Source organism: Rutidosis leptorrhynchoides, chromosome 5 (genome assembly GCF_046630445.1).
Source record: "Rutidosis leptorrhynchoides isolate AG116_Rl617_1_P2 chromosome 5, CSIRO_AGI_Rlap_v1, whole genome shotgun sequence".
Classification (NCBI taxonomy): Eukaryota; Viridiplantae; Streptophyta; class Magnoliopsida; order Asterales; family Asteraceae; genus Rutidosis; species Rutidosis leptorrhynchoides.
The window spans coordinates 325,103,995-325,115,928 of NC_092337.1; positions in this window are offsets into that span (position 1 = coordinate 325,103,995).

Here is an 11,934-nt window from a genome sequence, read left to right on the forward strand (position 1 = left end):
TTCGTTTAAAATATAAATCGACAAACCGGTCATTAAACGGTAAACCCCCTTTTATATATTATTATATATAATTATATATATTTTGTACAAATATAGTTGTTTAAAAATATAGTGTGCAATAAGCCCGCTCCCTGTGGAACGAACCGGACTTACTAAAAACTATACTACTCTACGATTAGGTACACTGCCTATAGTATTGTAGCAAGGTTTAGGTATATCTCATTTGTAAATAAATAATTAAAACTTGTGTAATATTTCGTCGTATTTCGTATTTAAATTAATACTATTTCGTACACCACGCTACGACATCAAGTTTTTGGCGCCGCTGCCGGGGACTTGGCGAAATGCTATATTTTTAATATATATTTGTATAAATATATTTTTAGAAAAACAATATCAAATTTAAAAAAAAAAAAAACCGAAAAAAAAATAAAAAAATAAAATATATATATAAATCTAGTTTTACGATTTTTATTTATAAAATTATAAAGTAGTTCTATTTTTATATAAGTTTTTATTATATAAATATTTAGATTTTAAAACAGAAAAATAAAAAAAATAAAAAAAAAACACGTCAAATTAAAACTGTACCAGAGTTAAATTTTGGAACCCCGCGACTCGCGGGGTTTGCTGCATCGATTACCGCAACTCGCGGAGACACTCTGACACGGGTACACAGAACCCTAATTCAGCATTAATTACGGATAATTATTAATTATTATTATTATAACCCTAACTAATTATTATTATTATAATTACTTTTACTTTTTATTTAATTTATATATTTTAGTTAAATTAGTTTAATTAATTTGTAAAATTAATAGTTTTAATAAATAAATAATATAAAAATAATATTTTTATAAAAATTGTACTTTTTATAACTTTTTGTATATTTTTATATTTTGTCCCTTTTTAATCGTTTTAGCGTAATATTTGTATTTTTAGCTCATATTTAGTTTTAAACTTAGTTTTTGCCATAGTTATTTTTACTTCTAGATTTTTAGGCTTTGCCGTAAAATCCCTTAAGTGCTTTTTATTTAGACTAAGATTTAGGTGCTTTAGAATTTTGCGACGCCTTTTTTAAGTTTTAGTACCTTTTTAAGTTATTACCATTTAGGATATAGTTTTTCTTTTAAGCTTTAATATTTTTAGACGCAACTTTTAATTCTTAGTTTTTAATTCCTTTTTAAGTTACGACGCGCTATTTTCTTATTTTTATTTTTCGACGTTTTTCGACGCGCATTCTTTTTCTTTCTTATTTCTCGACGCTTTAGTTTTTAGGACTTAGAAATTTTCTCTATTTCTTATCTAATATCTCAAACAGAAAGAAAAATTATTTAAGTGGTTAAATTAATGGACGTTGACAATTTTCTGCTTCGTAGTAATAGTTGAATTTGTTAGTGGCTGAGTTGTGAGCTTCCGATTTAAAGGGTTCTGGCTCCCTGCTGCATCTTTTGGCTATTCGAAACGTGGGCAAAAGCAGAAAAGTCTATTAATTGGACAACTTATATAAGTTTTTCTATTTTTATAACTAATAGGATAATTAGTAAATGCACCACATTGTAGCTAAAATTTGGCCATCGCAATAAAATGGAAAATTTTGAAAACAAGGCTATGGAAACTCTTTTTGATATCCAAAATCAATTAAATCAATACTCTCAAACGAGTGTTGATGACAATTCGTTCGGTCAATCTTGGATCACGAATGACGAAACAATAACTGGTTGTGAAATCTGTGGAGATTATCACTCAACATGGGAATGTTATTATTACGTTCCTATGAAAAATTACGCACCCACGGAACCCGAATGGAATGATTATGAAGAATACAATTCAAATTGGGATTATTCCCAAGAATATTTCCAAACTCAACAACCAGTAGACGAGGAAAATTACGTGTCTGAAAATTTATTAGACAATATGAAAATCAAACTCGAAGAACTCAATGCTCAAAATGAACAAATGAGAGAGTTTGTAAACCGGCAAGCTGAAACTCTATCAGACTACACACCTGTTGATCTGAGGAGTCGTGTGCAAGAAAATCTCATATCATCAAATTTTGATGAATTCGAGAGCTCCGAAATCACCAACTATCCCGATGATACTTTTTATTCAGTCTTACCAATTTCACAACATATCGACACATTAGCCTCTACCGACGAAATCATCGATCCATCAATGGATAAAGAAGAAGTAAGGGTAACAAATTGGTACTCTTGGGAATACGATAACGTTGAAAATTTTACCCCCAAGGCCAAACCGAACTTCACCATTCTACAACCTTCCAACCCAATATTCTCAATAGACGAGTCATCCACCGGAAATGAACTACGAGCTGTAATAGATAATGACACCTCGAATTTCACCCAATTGGGTAATAGAGGTGAAAACTTTGACGTCGAGAATAAACGGAAGGAAATGTTAGGAATTGTCCACCCTATAGATATAAGTATGTCGGTGTATATCGATCCATTTGACCAAGAACCAGAAAAGAGACATATCCATTTACTAAAAGCTACACTTAAAAAAGAATTAAGTAGTGACGATCGGGTGAGTCTAAACTTTAAACCCATTGATATATTCTACACCACCCAAAATGTAAATAACTGGCTCACTACTCTAATTCATGGAACTTATTCTACCGACTTCACATGTCGTCAGCTAAGTGTGGGGAAGTCTAACCCCACTTAACGTTAAATTAGGGGTTCGGGTTAGTGCATAACTCGTTAATAAACATGCATAATAAATTAGGGTAAAAGACGCATTTTCAAAAATTATCAAACAGTTCAGAAAAGCAACCGTTTTTGAAGGAAAAAAAAAACATGTGTGATAAAACAAGAAGGAATGAACGATGAGGTGCACCATCTATCATCCTGCAATTTTATGGTATCTTTAACTACTTTCTACACTAATCACCCTCATGAATTTATAATTGTAGTCTGATTTCATGCAAATGAGGGCATTGCATGATCTTAAGTGTGGGGAAGGGTTATAAATTCTCCCGGGTTTACACTTGGTTTTATTTGCCAAATTTTGTGAAAATTTGAAAAAAATTTCAACTAAATGAAGTCAAAATCATGTTTATACATATTTATAAACGATGAAAACTAGGTGTTAATACCGAAATTATCGTTACCTCGAAAAGGACATAAATTGAGAAACACCCTAAAACGATTGAATTCATTTAAAATGGAATAAAGGAGAATAAAAAGGCAAAGAAAGAAACTAAGTGTGGGGAGAATGTGCCAAGTTATTCAATTAAAAACTATCTATCACATGTTTCTGTAAAGTTTATTGCAGGTGCTTTTGTTTTGGACTAAATTAACTATTTTACCCGATTTACTGTAATGAAAGATGGATCTACACGATGAATCAATTCCATCATTTAAAGGAAGTAAAGTCTTCCGAAAAAGACACGCGCTTCTTGATTTAGGTCATGAAGTTGTCGTCCAGACCAGCTGTAGGTTGACGAAAAATCTAGAAAAGTCATCTCTAAAATTAGCAGGAAATCCACGGACCTCAGCATCAAACAGGGTCGCCAAGTGGTCAGATTTATCCTAACCATGAGAAGGATTTATCTCGTAAAATGGGGAGGGCGCCGTGCAAATTAGCTTGATAAGACTAATGAATCAGACCCCCAGAAAGGATAATCTCCTTAAAGATTAAAAATCAGCTTTTAAGCCTGATATTACTCAATCCTTGAGATTGACCTTAAAGATTGAGAATTACAAACTCATGGAATTCAATGATATCTAAACTCGAGCTTGAACGAGAAAATATTTTGATCAAAATTACAAACCGATTTGTTTTCTGAAAACCCTATTTTCAATGCATTCATTACCATTGAACGTAAAATCCTAGGAATTCACCTAGAATTCATTAGGTCACCTGAACCAAATCGGGTGTCAACCGTAAGAACGGTGGTTGCATAGCATGGTCAAAGACAAGACCTTGTGCCAGACTGAAAAATAATAGGATGATCTTTACTATTGCTCCTACAAAGGATAGTAATAGCATCCGACACGTTTATAGACCATAATCAAAAGCATGTCACGGGACATTGCCTTAACAGTTGCTTGTTCATCACTTTCCTTTACAACCGGACGGTAGTTTACCGAAAGGTAATATACGGGACAAGTAAACTGGACGTGTTGCTTTCCTAATACAAGGTTAGCAAGTGGGTAACACAAAACCACAAGTGTTGAGCTAAAATTTTCAAATCTGAAACCCACACAACCCACAAAAATATTTTGCAAACACCGGTGAAGGGTTATTCCGGAAAACTTATCTAGGGTAAAAGCTAGATTGAATTTTCAAAAGATCAAATATTTTCATAAAGATCCAATTTCCTTAAGGATCTACATTTTCATAGTCATGTGGGACTGTAAACCGCCTTTCAAATGTGCACTTTGCTTTGGAAACCGAAAGTAAATCGGCTATTTGATTGCAAGTGTCGTTGACCTAAACCCGATGCAACTGTGGATGACACACCCACCTTTAACCATGGTTCTATCGTTACTTTCATTGTTTATACCACCATATCAAAATCACTGATGTACAAAGTGTGATGAATAAAAAAGTGATTCATGTATGTTTTTATTTCAAGTTCTGTATTGCTTGAGGACAAGCAACGCTCAAGTGTGGGGATATTTGATAAGGCTAAAAAGGAACATATATTTCATAGCAATATCCCTCCTAAATAATAGGTTTTCATATGTAATTGTATTATATTTTCATTGTAATTGTTTAAATAAATAAGTGCGAAGACAAAAGGCGAAAACGAAGATTTGAAGACACAAACGTCCAAAAAGCTCAAATGTTCAAGATACAATTCAAAAGGTTCAATTTATTGATGAAAAACGTCTAAAAATGACAAGAGTACAAGTTACAAAACGCAAAGTACAAGATATTAAATTGTACGCAAGGACGTTCGAAAATCCGGAACCGGGACATGAGTCAACTATCAACGCCCGACGCAACGGACCAAAAATTACAAGTCAACTATGCACAAGAATATAATATAATATTTAAATAATTATATAAATTATTTATATATTATATATATTTAAAAATTATGTCGACAAGCTATGAGACAAATGATCCTGAGCTGGATTTTCAAACTCCGCGACTCGCGGAGTTTGAAGGCTAAAAACTCCACGACTCGCAGAGCTGTCAAAAATCAAAACTCCTATAAAAGCTCACGAATTCTGCGAGTAAAAAAGATATAATAATAATAATACTTCCTAGTATAATATAAATATATAAATATATATATATATATATATATATATATATATATATATATATATATATATATATATATATATAGTATAGATTAGTGTTATATTAGATTAGTTTGGGTTATGTAAAAGTTATTTTTAAGTCGAAATTCTGTCCGTGTATCACTACGCGATAAATAATCAATGTAAGCTATGTTCTCCTTTTTAAATTAATGTCTCGTACTTAAGTTATTATTATGCTTATTTAAGACGAAGTAATCATGATGTTGGGCTAAAATATTAAAATTGGGTAATTGGGCTTTGTACCATAATTGAGGTTTGGACAAAAGAACGACACTTGTGTAAATTAGACTATGGGCTATTAATGGGCTTTATATTTGTTTAACTAAATGATAGTTTGTTAATTTTAATATAAAGATTTACAATTGGACGTCCCTATAAATAACCATATACACTCGATCGGACACGATGGGCGGGGTATTTATATGTACGAATAATCGTTCATTTAACCGGACACGGGAATGGATTAATAGTCACTAGAATTATTAAAACAGGGGTGAAATTATGTACAAGGACACTTGGCATAATTGATAACAAAGTATTAAAACCTTGGGTTACACGCAGTCGATATCCTGGTGTAATTATTAAATAAAGTATTAAAACCTTGTTACAGTTTAAGTCCCCAATTAGTTGGAATATTTGACTTCGGGTATAAGAATAATTTGACGAGGACACTCGCACTTTAAATTTATGACCGATGGACTGTTATGGACAAAAACCAGACGGACATATTAAATAATCCAGGACAAAGGACAATTAACCCAGGGTAATAAATAATCAAAACGTCAAACATCATGGTTACGGAAGCTTAAATAAGCATAATATATTTTATTTCATTTTTCCTCGTACTTTTATTTATTGTCATTTTAATTATTGTTATTTATTTTATATTGTTATTTAAATATCGTCATTTACTATACGCTTCGTTTAAAATATAAATCGACAAACCGGTCATTAAACGGTAAACCCCCTTTTATATATTATTATATATAATTATATATATTTTGTACAAATATAGTTGTTTAAAAATATAGTGTGCAATAAGCCCGCTCCCTGTGGAACGAACCGGACTTACTAAAAACTATACTACTCTACGATTAGGTACACTGCCTATAGTGTTGTAGCAAGGTTTAGGTATATCTCATTTGTAAATAAATAATTAAAACTTGTGTAATATTTCGTCGTATTTCGTATTTAAATTAATACTATTTCGTACACCACGCTACGACATCAATGACTGATGAGGTTGAGGCTCTTTTTACAACTACATATAGGAACTTATTAATCAACCTGTGGGTCCCAATATTCAGATTTAATGAGCCTATTTACACTGTCCCAACCTTAGAGTTCACTTCTACCTTGATTGTAAACTTTAGGGTAGAAACCAACCTATTTACACTGTCTCGAGGTACCCGGCCAATGAAATGGCTAAATTTGGGTATGTTGATTTTAAAGGAGGTAATATTTTGAAAAGGGATATGAACAACTATATGAGAAGGTGGTTTGATCTAAACAGCATCGGGGAAGATGAGGAACAAGAAGAAGAAAGGGTGAGACATGCGTATGAAACGGGTAATCTTGGAGCAAGTAGTGGAGCACAAGGTGCGGGGAGTAGAGTCCCGGGCGGGTATGACCAATCTTGGCTTGAAAATCAATTTAATCAAATCAATATCAACCAAGCAACCAAGCATACGAGGCAAGTTACCACTTCTCGGGACTACGTGTGGTTTCGCAATGGCAAGTCCATTGTGTCCAATTAAGCCACGTGGACCCGAATGCCCCCAAACTTTTGCCCCCACAGACAACCCGTATGATCTTGAGCACCCTAGAACCCAACCTTTCATTGACTATGACCCAAACGAAGCGTATAGGAGAGCCAAGGAGTTTGCACATTTTGAACGTTTACGGCAACAACAACAATAACAACAACAACAACAACAACAAAAACAACAACAACAACAACAACAACAACAACAGCAACAGGAGCAAAACGAGTGGAATAGGCCACCTAATTACGACGACTATCCAAATCCAGAACAATCCGGAAGCTCATACTCTGGAGGGTATAGTTGGTGGTAATTCTTATTGTTATGCTCTCGCTCTCTTTGCTTGTGGTTTAGTTAAAACATTTGGTACTTGATTTGTGAAACTTTTTATTTGAATTATTGGCATGTAATAACAATGGGCGGATGGTTTGGGAGTTTTTGAACAATTGGTTGATGATCGTGATGTTTTTGGGATGATGGAAACATTTTAATTTGTCTTTGATGTTAGTTATCCGTATTCGAAGGGCATGTAATTCCCGGATAAAACAATTTGAATTTGAATTTGACATGTAATAACTTGACACTATTTAAGATTGTGATGTTTTTATTTATTGTTGATTGCATGTTTGATGTCGATTTAATGTGTTAGTTGATTCGTCGAATTATGCATGTGTGATGTTGATAATTGTTATATTGTGCTTGTTTGTTGAAGCATTGAGATTACCTTTTGCATGAGATCTTGTTGAAGTAGGTAGATTGGTTGAGTATTTCATTATGACGATGGATGTTTGTATAACTTGGTTGTTATCTTTAGAGCGTTATGACTTTATTGTGGGCGCGCATACTCCCCCGAGTATGGCCCCGCACATTTTTGTACCTTGTGAGCATATTTCAAATGTAGGGAATGCCATATGCGTTTGGCTCATTCTTTTGGCTCAACAAGTGGCACTACAACATGCAAGCGACTATGGTGACTAAGTAGTACTCGAATGGTGACAACAAAGATCAATTGATCTACTCCGGTTTTTATTTCCTCTTCTCTCTTCTATTCTATTTCCAAAATACCCCTCATTTTTACTTATTCTATCGTTTAATACAATGAGGGCATTGCATCAAACTAAATGTATGGAGGAGAGTAAAATTCGGGTCATTTTGAACTTTTTCGGGTTAAACTTGTCACATATACTCTATAAAGATTAAAACTTGCATTGTTGAACAATTTTTGGAATGAATTTTTAATCATTACATTAACTTATACCAAAAACACTAAAATGGTTAAAACTTGTGAAATTTCCAAAAATTTTAGGAAAAAGTAAAGTCTTTTTCCTTTGTGTTTCAAAATTAGGGAAGTAAAGTCTTCCCTTTGTGCTTGTAATTGTAATCTCAAGTGAAAGTAAAGTCTTTCACTTTTCAAATAATGATTGTGCTTCAAATATTAAAATCAAAAGAAAAATCAAAACTTGTGCTTGAAAGTTAACGTCTTTCATGCACATTGCTTCAAAAACCAAGTGTTTAAAGCTTCGTGCTTTAGCACTTCCGGATGACTCAAGTCCATCCACTTTGGTAGGGAGTAAAGTCTCCCGAATTTTGTACTACTTCGTGTGGGACACTTCCTAATCCACACCATTTCATATTAACATTGGTTGTCTCATCATTTCAAGATGGTTCAACCGATGCATCATACCTTGGGAAGAGGAGCCACCGAGCTTCAATGTGTGCTATCTTCTTGATGAAGAGTAATGGCTTCATGCTAGTGTTGCTAGAAAACACAACCCATAGCCAAAAGCTATGGCACCCCGTTGATCTTTCAACTAACGGAAAGGTAGTAACTACTTCCTACCTTTTCTTAAAATAAGCATAAAAGCTTGTTATGTGGGAAGTAGAACAACACTTGGAAGTAAAGTTTTCTAAGTAATTTTGCGCTCCAAACTTGAAAGTAAAGTCTTCCAAGTATTCTCGGGTACCAAACTTGAAAGTAAAGTCTTTCAAGTCAAGTTTTTGTTCCAAGCTTGGGAGTAAAGTCTCCCAAGTTAAGTTTGAATCATTTAGGGAGTAAAGTCTCCCTAGCCGGGTGTTAAAGGTTTCATCTTTATCACTCCTGAGTGGCTCACACCCACTCGTCAAGGAATTCAAATTCCGCCCAAAATTTAGAATTGATGGATCTCTTATTTTAGCCACGTGGGGCCCTAATTCCACGAACCTCCGTCAATGCTTTCGCCCTACTATGAGAGAAACCATAGAGTTGTGATAGAAAGCTTGATGAGTGCCTGTTGACCCGAGCCCGGGTTGACCAATAAAGATAGGGGTACTCAGTCCCCTAGCTTTGGCGCACCCACCTTAACACAAACATGGAATTGACGATATTATATTCAGAATTGACAAAACATTGGTGTTTTGGGGGCATGGAGGTGGAAGAGGGATAGCCATCGCGGAGTTGACTAAAGGATCATACTTTTTGGGGCATACGCTTATTACACGAAGGAATCCTTGGCGAACGGTAATTTTGACAATTTTCATGACCCATTCTCATTTTGGGTACATTTTGTGAGCTTTATGGTGATTTGAGCTTGTTGCATATATTTTGAGTCACCTTGTATACGTTTTGGTGAATTTGATTATATTGTGAATATTGTTGAGGTTTGATTTGGTTGAATTGATGGCTATCCCGCGAATCCTACACAATTGGTCAAAGTCAAGGAGGTCAAAGTTTGATATTGTGAAAAATCTTAGGCTTGATGATTTGGTGTTTGATGACCTCTTAGTCGATGGAGTTGACTTTGACCGGGGAATGATTATTTCAGGTAGACCTAGGTTTGAATTCTAGTTGATTTGATGGTGATTGAAGACTATTGAAGCATTGATTTGTGCTCATGTCACTAGTAGAAGAAGGAGAGAAGAAGAATGTTTGGTCCTCGGCAATTGTAAAGGTTTTGGAGTTCATTCTATCCAATTGAAGTGCTCATTCTTGGAGGTATCACCTATTGCCTAATCATTGCACTTTGACTTTAATCTTTGAACGTTAATTTTCTTCAAGCCTTGTTCTATTGATTTGTTTGCTTGAGGACAAGCAAGGTTTAAATGTAGGGGGTTTGATATTGCTCTATTTATATATATATATATATATATATATATATATATATATATATATATATATATATATATATATATATATATATATATATATATATATATATATATATATATATTATTACGCAATATCACCCTCATTTCATTCGGTTTTGATGTTCGTAGGGCCCAAAAGTTGTTGTCGTGCGCCAAAGTGTCGACTCAAGGCAAAATGCCTAACTTGGTGTAAAATTGACCAAAAAAATGCTCAAAAAGTGCAAAGAAAATGACAAGTGCATGGAACAGCTCGAAAAGCGCCGCTCCTGCAAAGGAACGTCGCTCCTGAAGGTCCAAAAGCGCCGCTCCAGAAGGAAAAGCGGCGCTCTTATGCATGATTTGTCTCCATTTTTCATCAGTGAGCAGAAGCGCCATTCTACAAGCCAAAAGCATCGCTCCTGTCAAGCCAAAAGCGACGCACCAATGTCAAAAGCGCCGCTCCTATCTGCAACCAAAAGCGCCGCTCCTGAAGGAAAAGCGATGCTCCTGACGCTGTTTCAGCCCAAATTTTCTCCACTATAAAAGGAAAGAGATAGGTTATTTCTTATGGGAGCTGCAGTTTTTACTCCGAATTTCACACACAAAACCCAAATTTCATCATCCATTAGAGTTCTAAGGTGAATTGGAGGAAGCAAGCTCAAGTTTCATCATCATTAGCTCTAGATCTTTCTCTTTTATTCATTTTGGGTTGTAATCTCTACTTTACTTTATCTATTTTGCACTAATTAATTGTAATCTTCACTTTATCTTCATCTAGCTTTGAATCTTTGCTTGTAATCGCTCAAGATGATGTTTATTGATGCTTTTATGATTATTGCTAGTGTAATCTTTGCTATGTTTGGCTAAATCACTTGTGTTTGCTTATCTATGAATCTTTAATGCATAAGATGTGCCCTTAATCTATTGAATGAAGTTGTTTTGAATGAAAATACATGAGCTAGTGTTATTGAGTTAGCTATGAGGTCCATTGATATGTTTGTTATTGGTTTTACCTTGATTACATAGATTGAGTAGCTCTCTTAGTGATTTGAGAAGTGAATCAATTTGTGCTTCAACACCTTAGGTGATCTAGACAACTAGAATAGGGATTTCAAGTGATTGTGTTTCTAGTCTAGGTTAGTTTTCAATTGACCTTTGTTCATCATAGTGGTGTTTGACTATCTTAGGTGACTTTGATGGTTGAAGGGTTTCAAGTGATTTCAACCAAAGCATAATCTCAATAATCAACTCATACATTACTTGATCTTAGTATACCATGCTTATGTGAATTTGCTAAAGTATAATTTGATTAAGAACATTTGCTAGTTCAAACAACTTAAGTGATATCAAATTGGGTAAAACAAGGGTAATCCAAGCAAAGAGAGGATTAGATAAGTGAACACTCTTTGTCTTATTGATTAAATCTCATTTCTTAATTACTTGTTACTTGTTGCTAGTTAAGTTTTAGTTTATTTAATTGCAAAGTTTAGTTGTTAGTTAAAATCTCTCACAAAACCCCCCAATCAAACAAACCCCTAGGATAACTATTAGTTTCAAGTATCCAATTTACACCGCTCTCACGGGACGAACTTGATAAGAATACTTACATTAAGTGCTATAATAACCGGGTTTTAAGTGCTCGATAGTTGTGCGTGCTTATTTGTAATATTTGCATCTTGTATAAATTTTGAGAGTTATGTATGGTATCCCCACGTCACATCAGGGATTCAATATCGGGAGTAAAAACATGACTTTTTAGCCTATAT